Below are 10,458 nucleotides of genomic sequence, written 5' to 3' on the forward strand. Positions count from 1 at the left end.
TCTGCTGTTGCTTTCTGCTTTCATCTCTCTTCTGTTCAAGTCAGTAGTCCCCCTTCTTGTGAATCTTTTTTCCCCTGAGACTTTCCTGATTTTTTATCCCCTTTTCCATACTGTCTCCTGTCAGCTGAATAGTTTTTCAGCCTTTCTCCTCATTTTGAGCCCTTTACATTTATTTTTCATTATGTCCTCTCTCTTAAACCTCCCCTGCATCACCACAAAGCCTTTTGCAAAGCAGCCTTCCAGCCTGGGGGGCAGAGCCTGAAGCAACAGCCTGTGCTCTGCCTTTACAACTTTCTGCGGATACCCCTGTAGCAAAGTCCCACAACATACCACAGCCCTGCACCAGCCCCAAAGGCCCGTGTGTTTTCCAACAAGCAAACACACAGAAACGTTTGTCGTTGATGCTCGGGTTGGAAATGTGTGTGTGGCTCCTGCAAAATCTAAAGAGCATCCAGGGTGTTTCTGTGTCAGTGCATCCCAGCCTGTCCCTGTCAGTGTGCTGCAGATGGTTTCTCCTGATCCGTGTGGCAAGGTGTTACAAGGGTATGCAGAACCACATATGCTGTGGAAGATGCTTTTGAGCCCGTTTTCAGGCTCGCTCTCTATAGCTGTGGAGCCTGATTCTAAAGATGACCCTGATGCCATTCTCCATGGACCTTTCAGAGATAACCCTGGGGTGCCTGGGGAGTGAGAGCTGTGCTGGGGAGCTGGAGGTCTTACGGTGCCTGTGTTGGGACAATTGGGTCGTTGCCACAAGTGGAGCTCTCCCCATTGCGTGGGAACATGCTTGCAGCCTTGTTTGTTCTGGGATGATATTTTAAATAGGTGGCTCTGTGCTCTTCTCTCTCCTGCCCCTCTCCCCACAGCCTCTGTGCTCTGCTTTCTCTGGACTGGCCTTGGTGGCCCTCACACCCCCCAGGGCTCCCATTGCCTCTGAGTCCACTCACACACACAGCAGCAGTGGTGGTGGCTCCTGCAGCTCTCAGCAGCACGTTGGACCTCTGGGTGAGGTGCTGCCTGGCATTACCCCCACCCTTGTCTTGGCACGGGCATGAGATGGGGCACAAGGGAGGGTCCACCCACCCCAGGTCCCATGAGGGTGGCTCAGCCAACAGCAGGCATGACGAAGTCACCTGGGGTGAAGGGATGGAGTCACCCATCAGCCCACATGGGCTCTCAAAGGAGGGTTTGATCACTGCCCTCCTGGATCCTAACTCTTTCAGGGTGGAGCCACCCCCTTGAGCTCTTTTAAGTATTTGCTTTTCCTTTTCTTTTCCCTCCTCTGATTTTTATTTGTGAACCTCGTTTCGGTGATTAACCTCAGGGCCAGCGCGTCTCCTAAGAAAGATGCTCTCACTTCATTAAGAGATAATGGAAGCTGTCAGAGATTTGAAGGATTGCACTCGTGATGGGAGCAGGAGGGGGAAGAAATATATTTGCAGCAAAGTTACATTTTCATGTAAATTGTTTAAAGATTTAAATGGTTTCTATTAGGAAGGGTCACTGGGGCTGTGTGGAGGGCTAAATTAGTCCTTCTGTGCAGAAGCATAATATTGTCTATAAATGAAAAGGAATAAAGCAAGCTGTTAATTTTTTTTTCCCACTTTCATTTCATCTCACACTCTCTCCCTCTGCCTCTCCAGGAGCCTTCCCCCTGCCTTTCTTTGGTTCTTGGGTCTTTCTTCTGGTCTGTTCTCATCTACAGACTGTACTTGACAAGTCTGATTTGGCCTGGCCCTGCCCAATGCTGACTTCTGGCTAGCCAGCCCTAGCCTGCTGTCAATGCAATGATGTTGTTGTACCCATGAACCTCTGTTGCAAATGCAAATCTGCTGCAGATTGGGTTTCAAGGCACACAGGGCCCCTATGGGGAGAGAGAGACCTGGGTGATCAGTTAATTTGTTAATGAGTATCCCAAGTGGGTTGTTGGTTTGCCTGCTGACATGTTAGGTGGAGTCACTGCTCCATTTCTCTGCTCCAGGCTGGTTGGTAATTCATCCACAAACACATCTTCATATAAATAATCACAAGACAGTAATTTGCTCTGGTATTCACAGATGAACTTGTTTTTGCACACACCATCGCCTGTCTAAATGTGATGGCACCTGTGGGGAATAGGTCTCCCCTCCCCATATGGATCCCAGCCATCCAGCCTGTGTGCAAGTGGTTGCTGTCGAATGGGAAGAAGGTGATTTGCTTTTCCCTGAGAGCACTGGCCTCTCGGGCACTTGTGAGAGCAGGTATCTGATAGAACACCTTCAGATGTGTATCTCACATGTTTGCAGGTGAGACCACCTTTCAAGGAGCATTTAGAGACAAACCCACAGTCCTACAGGTATATAAAAGCCAGCAGAGATTTGCACAAGTGCCTTTTTGCTATTATTGTTCTTGAAATTTTGTGACTTTGTGCAAAGGCACAGGGGCCTTCTCTGTTCGTAGCTGTGTGTCTGTACTGCTGCATCGATGGAATGGTTAAACTGCGCTGCAAAGAGCAGTCCTGTGCTTCTCACCAGTACCTTGCTGGCATTCACGTCAGTGACAAAGGCTAAAGGAATCAAATGTCTTTAGAGCAATCAGTGGTTTTCATTTACAAGGAGCTAGGCAGACATTTCCCCTTGGAGGGCAGGAGCAGAGCACAAGGTGCAGACACCAAGGCAGGGAGAGGTGTGTGCCTGTGTCCTATGCTGGTCCCTGCTAGGATGTCCTGATCTTTGTGGCATGCTGTAAAGACTCCTAAACACCTAAGCACATTGCATTAAGCAGAATTCAGCCCTCTGGTTCATCCCTCACATGCAGAACAGCAGAGATCAAATTCATCTCTCAACTCTGGAGGCTCAACTCCAATTATTGGAGGTGAGGCACTGATTGCTCTTCACACACATGCATAAGGCACCTGTGGAGACCTTGGGGGTGGGAGGTGCTTGGGGAATAGCAGGCAGTAGTGGGTTTTGCATGCTGATGACTGGGAAGGGAGGAAAGGCAGGGGAAAGAGGAAGACCTACATGAGGACAGCAGAGGATAAAAAAATGTGGCTGGGAGGACGAGACTGTCTCTGGGCTAGGTTCTAAAGGATTTTGGCAGCAAACAATTAAAAAAGGTGATTTCTTTGCAGATAAGGAAAGCTAGGATTTCCATTCCTTCACAGAGAACAGAGGAGTAAACTCACAGCATGTCAAGAGGTTTGCAGGGAGGGTGGGTTTGCATGGCCAAATGCACACAAACGTACCCAGCAGAGAACAGGAGCAGCCAGGCACTCTGTCTCTTCCTCTTTCATGGACCAGATTATAACTGGAAACACAAGGACAGTGCAGTCAGTTGGTACTACACCACGTAAAGCTGTACAGTGCATATTTGTACCACCTAAACTTGGGGCAGGGGTGATCATCTTTCTGTGTTCCTTCTACACCCAATGAGGAAAGATTGGCAGATCCAGGGGGCAACTCTTGTCCCCTAAATGAACCTATAAAGTGCAAGCAAGTCATTCATTTCTTTGGGCAAGGCTAACACTTCACGCAAGAGGCCAGCTGGTATGGTAACAGGTCTCTGGTTTTGATCTTGGGAAAGAAGGAGATGTCTTTGCTCCAGTTTTCAAGATCTCAGAAACAAGCCTGCCTTTCAGGATGAGAAAATCTAGAATACTGAGCAAATTTAAAGCCAGTTAGTAGAGCACAGAAGGAGGCACACCCCCAAATATATATGCCAACATGACAGCATTACTGTTAAAAAAGAGGCATCTTGCAACTGGCTGTTTCAGGGGTAGAGGGACTGCGTGCTGATCAGGATCTCCTAGCCATCAACCTGAAATTCCCCTCAATGAGAGATAACAGCAACATCCTCCCCTTCCTAAACAGATCTAGTTTCTTGCTCAGTTTCTTATCCCTTGCTAACCTGAATTGGAAGGTGTGCCACAGCTTTGCTCTTTTCATGGTGAAGGATCCTCTAATTCCAGCTGAATGATGTCCTTGGGCTTTTTATCTCCATCTCTGCTAATGCCAACCTCAAATCACTCTTCTGCCTGCTCCCCAAAATGTTCCTCTCTCAGCTATTCAGGCAGCAGTTCTGTCCCCTCCCTTTGGAGTCTACTTTTTGCCAAACTCTTGCAGATCCACAAGGAAGAATCTTCATCCCATCCATTCTCCCACTTCTTCTGTTTTCAATTAATCTCTGTTGAACATGGTTGATTGCAGTCATAATGGTACTCCAAACAAGGCCTCCTCAGAGCTTTGTGTGATGACAGAAGCAGTCTCCTTTCTCTAAAGGGAATATCTCCTTTGACACCTTCTGCTATGGTATTTGCCCTTTTTTCAGAGCCACATTACATCAGAGATTTATCATCAGCCCATGATGGACAAGTTCATCCCTGCCTTTCTCCCCCTTGCTTGTTTCCAATGGGTGAGCTCCCCTTAGAGCAGAAGCTCCTTTTACAGGAGATTTTGTGCAACTGCTGTTTCTCAAGGTCACCTAATTTCTCCCACAGGAGAAATAGATTCCTTTCAGCATTGGGGAGTCAGCAATCTTCCTAAATCCCATATGTCTCTCTGTGCCAATTTCATCAAGGGATATGCCAAAGATATGAGTCCCTTGGTCATTGTTTGAGGAACTCCATATGTACTCATCGAATTCACCTCCTGCACTGCAGAGTTGGTGCTGATGCCCACATGGATTAGATAGACCAGGCTTTTCATGCCTAAAAGAATTGGTCCCCTTTTCTAAGAAGGATGCCAGTTAGTGTCACTAGATTTGGACTGATGTCCTTACGGGTCAGTTCAAGGTCTTTCAGAGAAATCTCATTTTCATCACAGGAGTAGCAATCCTGAGTGCCTGTCTCCGAAGGGTACCAACTCTTTGAAGGTGATTTTTGCTCCTGGGCTTCTCAGTGAGGAAATATTGGCTGTTGATTCAAGCCCTGTCTGATTTTTGGCTTGTTGTTGGGATCCTGTTTGTAGAGTGTAGCCTTGGGTACGGTTGTGGCCACTGGGTGATGTGTTTGCACAGCCAACATGGCATGACCTATTCTCCATAAAAGCATATTATATTGGACTCTGTTCTCTGCTCACCTTAAAAATTGGCTAGAAATCGAAGTGTACTCTTGAGGTCAGAATAAAGGCTCTTTAGCAGTCACAATTACTCTTGCCCCATTTCCTTAAGCGTGGGTGCTCTATTTGGTAAACTCCAGGCATATGTTTCCACTCCCAGTTTTGTTACATGCAGTAAAATTCCTTGTTGCCATGTTGGTAATTTTGTATGCTAATTCATTGCATATAGCTTCAGCTACTGACCTGTTTTAATATCTCCTTCCATTTAATTTAAATGGCATCAACTTCTGATCACTGGACCCATGTTTGTTTTCTAGGTCAACCTTTTCTGTAATGACTTCACATTCACTGAAATACTACTGAAATAGCCTTGTGTCTTCCTGGATCAGTAACCATTTGGAGACAAAGTCTGTTTATTATCATGCGCAGGAATAAGTGGTGCCTGCAATAAGCAACATTTGCTCTGCAATCTGTGCCTCAAAAATTAAAGCCTCCGTGATGACTCGGTCCCATTCTGACTGCGGAGTTCTAAACCCAGTCTCCAGCACAACCTACCAACTCATTGCAGAGTCCTTCCCCAAACAACTTTTATTCTCATCAGCCCAACCCATCCTAGTCTTCTGGTCTATCCTTGCTAGTCTGATTCCACTCCCTATGTTGTGGAGGTGGGTACGGTGATGATGTGATTCTCCTCATCTCTCTATGCGTCCCTCTTTTTCTTACAGCACTTTTCTGAGATTTGTTGTCTTTAATCTCAGCATGCAACACCCAAACCTAACCAGGAGGAATTTACTCTCTGGAAATAATTCTTGTACCTTGAATAGCTTAGCGCCCTCAAACCTTTCACATGGCATTGGCACATGGTGAGCCTGTTGGATTGCATCCTTTTGGTGTGCTTGGCTAACTGCAAGAGCAGCCTCTGACAATCACTCGAGTCTCTTCTCTTTGAACACCTTACAGCTTGGTGCTGGTACCTGCAATCAATTCCTGTGGGATTTTGCCACTGTTACTGTCCCAAGGCAAAGGATAATCAATAGCTTTTAACTTAAACTTATCTTTTTTCTTTTGTCTTTTTTTTCTCCATTTTTTAACACCCTGACAGACACCACAGCCTTCTGTTCTTTGGTCCCAAAGCAATAGCAGGCTCATCATTTCTTCTTCACAAGTCCTCACTCACAGATACCTGCCTTTTTCCAAGGTTGTGCTGGTCTGTTTTCCTGTGCTTCCCCCCTGTCTGGTCTTCCTCCTGTTTTCTAATTGTCCTGTTTTCCTTGAAGTCCTGTGAGTAGTCCTGTCCCTCCTTAGGCTTCAAACCGTTGCAGTCTTCGCTGGAGCATCCTCTTTTCTGCTGAGACTGGTTTCACTTCCCATTCAGAAGATCCCTGTCAGTCTGGGGCTGGGAGCTTCCAGGTGCAAACAATTTCTTTCAAGAACACCTCTAAGAGTGACGCAGATTCCAAACCCCCTGATACCTGTTGCGTTTATTACCCTATTGTTTGTGGGGCATTTCTTCTAATTGTCACCATTTTTCCAGTCTCTAGACTTAAGCAGTGAAAATCTCTCCCAAATTCCTTCCTAGGTGCTCTCGCATGAGATCTCTTGTTCGGTTTCTTGTCCCTTTCATGGTTTTTTGTTTTCTCACTTAGTGTTTGGTACTTGCTCTGCCACAGCCTGTACTTGATGCTTTATTCAATGTGTTTTTCTACAGAACAGCAGCTAGAGAGGATGCTTTATGAAAGGAGATATTTCTGGGTTTCAGGTTGCGGAGAAAGAAGTTTTACTCTATTTCTAGCATGCTGGGGGGATTGAGTGAAAGGGATGGAGTTGGATAGCCATCCTTGTACAAACTGCCAGTCTATTTGTCTGGCAGTGTGCCATGGCACCCAGAAGAGTGGAAGGGATATCCTGGGTTGACAGTATCACACCTTTCCTTCCTCCCATTTTACCAGCCCTCGACTGTCAGTGAATCTGAGCTCACCCCATGTCTCCACCGACCTCCTGGTAATGTCAGGACACTGATAATCTTATATTTTATTCCAAAGCTATCTCAGAGTCAGTTCATGCCTTGTCACAAGGGGAACACCCTGCTACCTGCCTCATTCTGCAGCCTTTTGTGTCCTCCCTCGGTGCTTTGGCATCGGGCATCTCCTGCAGCTCTTGGCTTGAGTTTTGAAGATCCACATCTCCAAGGGCCATGCCTGGCACAGCCTCCCCACACAGCTGCCAAAACACTGGCAGTCTTTTCTTGGAGGCAAGGAAGTGTCCCAAACCCTTGGCTTGCTTCTCCAGGTGCATGGGGAAGGTGAAAAAGGTGGGGAGGTGCTTGGGAGAGGGGCAGCAGCAGTCTGCAGCTGTGCTAGGGTTGTGTTTCACAGTGGTGAAAAAGGTGATGGGGCTGGTCAGGAATTCTCAAAAAATCCCCATTTCCCCCCCCCTAGAGAAATCTCAGTTTCCTGAATCCTGTCTCCCCCTCCCTTATCCAAACAGGACAACTTTGACAAAACTTAGTCAAGAACAGTAGCACAACTCCGTCATAGACTTTCATGTCAAAATGAGTAGTAGATATCCACCAAAATTAACACTTTGCTGTGTTTGTTGTAGAGAATCTCAAGCTCCATTTCATAGATGACTACAGTTACCACCAGCCTGGGTGTGGGAGTGTGTTGTCAGAGACAGACAAGTTGTCTCTGTCATTCTTAGAACTATTCCTCTTTACAGGAATAAATAAGTACTGAATGGGTAAACTGCATCTTCCAGGAAAGGCTGACCCTGTGCACTCTCAAGCAGCCTCTGTTCTTCTGTCCTGACCCACTGAATACTTAAGCTCTCTCCCAGGTTTTGTACATCGCTGTGTAAAATGTAGATTCTTTGGGAGGAGGGAGGGGAACCCAACCAGTGAGGCCTACTCTGTGCTTTGGTGCCTGGCAGAAACCTACAAAGTTGACAAAGAGAGAAGACGGCCAACCCAGTTCATGGATAATTCATCTCATGCATAACTCATGCCCACACATTTCATGGATAATTTAGGATAAGGGCTTACAAGATCAGGATCTCACATGGAAGTGAAGGGTCTCTCATGAATAAAGCTAATGGGAAACTCTAGCTGTGGGACAGAAAGTTTCTGAAGGTGGCAACATGCCAATGGCTGGGAGAGCAGAAACTGGTGTGGTCACTTGAATGTTGGTATCTCCCAACCTGGCCAAACTCAAAATACATTTGGCAGTTTCCTGTCTCTGTGAATGGCCGAAATTGCTTCGGCCAAAGGAGATCTGAGCATCCTAACTCCACCGTGTGGAAGCAGGAGGCCTAATATCCTGGGTTTGTCCAGAAATCCAGAAAAAGCACCTTCTTTTGCAGTCCAAATGCCCAGCTATAGCAGAGAGATGACACTGCCAAAGGAACTGGACTTTCTCCCTGCAGATTACAACAGCAGCTGGGACATTACCTTAGGTGGGGTTCAGGACCAGCACACAAGGCAGCAATCACTCAGTGAAATCGTTGTGCTGGTAGGACCTGCTCACAGACCCTGATGTTCCTTCTGCTGCCCCAGAGCTGCTCAGAGAGACCAGCATCCTCAGCCACAACGTGCTTTCCTTGCAGCTGGTGGAGACTGACCCAAGGCCCCAGTCGCCTTTCTGTGCCAACGTGCTTACAATTGTTGTGTGGTTTCCATCCCTTTTGCTACAGTCTATGTTGGTATCTCTAATACAAGCAGTATGTAATTAATCATTTTTATCCTTATTCATCATTACTACTTTTTTCTTCTTTTCCAAACACAAACCAGAATGGGATGGTTGATCTTCTTCCTATGGTGTGAGAGCACCAGAATTTCATGTATTGAAGGAAGAAATCTGTGATCTTACTTAGACTTGGGCTGTACCGTGGGAACATGTTTAAACCACCAGCGAGGAAGGCAGACAGCACCCAACTGGAGTCCAGCTCCTTGGATTCATAGGAGGCTGGATCTTAAAGCTCAACTCACAGGCATTAAACATTTAAACAGACCAGTCGAAGGCTGAATTATTAAAATCACCCTACGTGAAATGCTTCTCTGCAAGAAGATGAGCACTCTCCTTCCCTGGTTCATTGTCTCTGCGGGGTGTCAGAAATACTGAGGCTCATTCTGCCTTTCCCATCCCCCTTGAGATACTTGGAACAACTGAAGCACTCCCAGCTGCCAAGAAACACTGAATATTTATGAATCCCCTTAATCACAGAGGCAGGGACCATTCCAGCCAGCCTAGTTTGGCATGCTTTTGGCCTTGCCTCCTAGAGGGGATCAGAACTTGCTCTTAGAAGTTTTTTTCACCACCCTGGAGCTGATCAACAGGCTGTCCAGTTCAGATGGCAAATCCTAGCAGTAGCTTCAAGGACAGAGATACTTCATACCTGCTCCTGCACCACCTTTTGGGGTAAGAAATACAAATGAAGTTGTCTCAGGATTTGCCTCCACAGCTTCAACGTTGCAAGGAGAGAAGCAGCAAATCATAGGGGAAATCCATTGTTATCCCATTACTGCACTGCATATGGTGTTTGCATCCACCTCCAAAATAAATGTAAGACCAATACAGCCATCAAAGTGAAGCAAGCAGTGATTTGATATTTTCCCTTTCCCCAGCTTACAGTAACAGAGGGAATAGGGAGAATTAATCATGAGAAAAGAGGTTGTTCTTTGGTTAAAATGAAATCCAACTGGGAAGAGCAGGGGGGTTCTCTTTTATCTTTTCATTTGTGTTCCAATGTGTACATAAATAATGTTTGAAATTCTTCGTAAGCATTTGGTATGAAAGGAAAAGTCCTTGGTTGGTTGGTTGGGGGGTGTTGTTAGGTTTTTTTGTTTGTTCCTTTTGAGGTTTTTTAATTATATTTTGTTAAACATACTTATTGCCTTCTTTTAACTGGCTCTATCACGTAATACATTCAGAGACTCTGGTTTGAGAAAGCTTCTGAAACCATATGTCTTTGAATGATCAAGGCACTTGTGTGAACTCTTTGTGGGTGCTGCACCCTTCACAGATAAGGCTAAGAGGCAAGTTATTTCCAGTTGAGTTCACTGAGAAAACATCTGGCTTTTAAGCACATTTCCAGGTAGAAAACAGGGTGTGAGGCTTGTGCTATGGTGGAAGGCTGTAGGAAGGCTTCAGGCTGACCTATTGATCAGCTCTGGTGCAGGAGAGGAGCGTAGGGTTTTGTTGCTGTTGGGCAGGCTTTGCAGCAGAGCATGCAGGGACAGCACCATGCATGCCCATGAATTACTTCCAGTGCTCACCAGCATGGACATAAACCCAAGATCTTCTAAACCCAAAATGCTGTAAGAAAAGCTACAGTGAGAGTGGTTCTGATCAAGTAGCAAACTATAAAACTCTCAACAAGGAATTGGTGTGCGGGGAAGCTGAGATGGGTCGATGATAGCTGACTCTGT

At 46.2% G+C, this 10,458-nt stretch overlaps 1 long non-coding RNA gene across 3 annotated transcripts in view; it reads left to right on the forward strand.

Moving 5' to 3' along the window:
* LOC114012984 (uncharacterized) overlaps positions 1-10,458 on the forward strand; it is a 132,150-nt gene that overhangs the window by 99,710 nt on the left and 21,982 nt on the right. For all 3 annotated transcript variants that reach the window (XR_008745744.1, XR_008745746.1, XR_008745745.1), the window contains one exon: positions 8,821-9,448. This is a non-coding gene — a long non-coding RNA (uncharacterized LOC114012984). The remainder of the gene's footprint in view (positions 1-8,820; positions 9,449-10,458) is intronic.

This window comes from Falco peregrinus, chromosome 2 (genome assembly GCF_023634155.1).
Source record: "Falco peregrinus isolate bFalPer1 chromosome 2, bFalPer1.pri, whole genome shotgun sequence".
NCBI classification, from domain to species: Eukaryota; Metazoa; Chordata; class Aves; order Falconiformes; family Falconidae; genus Falco; species Falco peregrinus.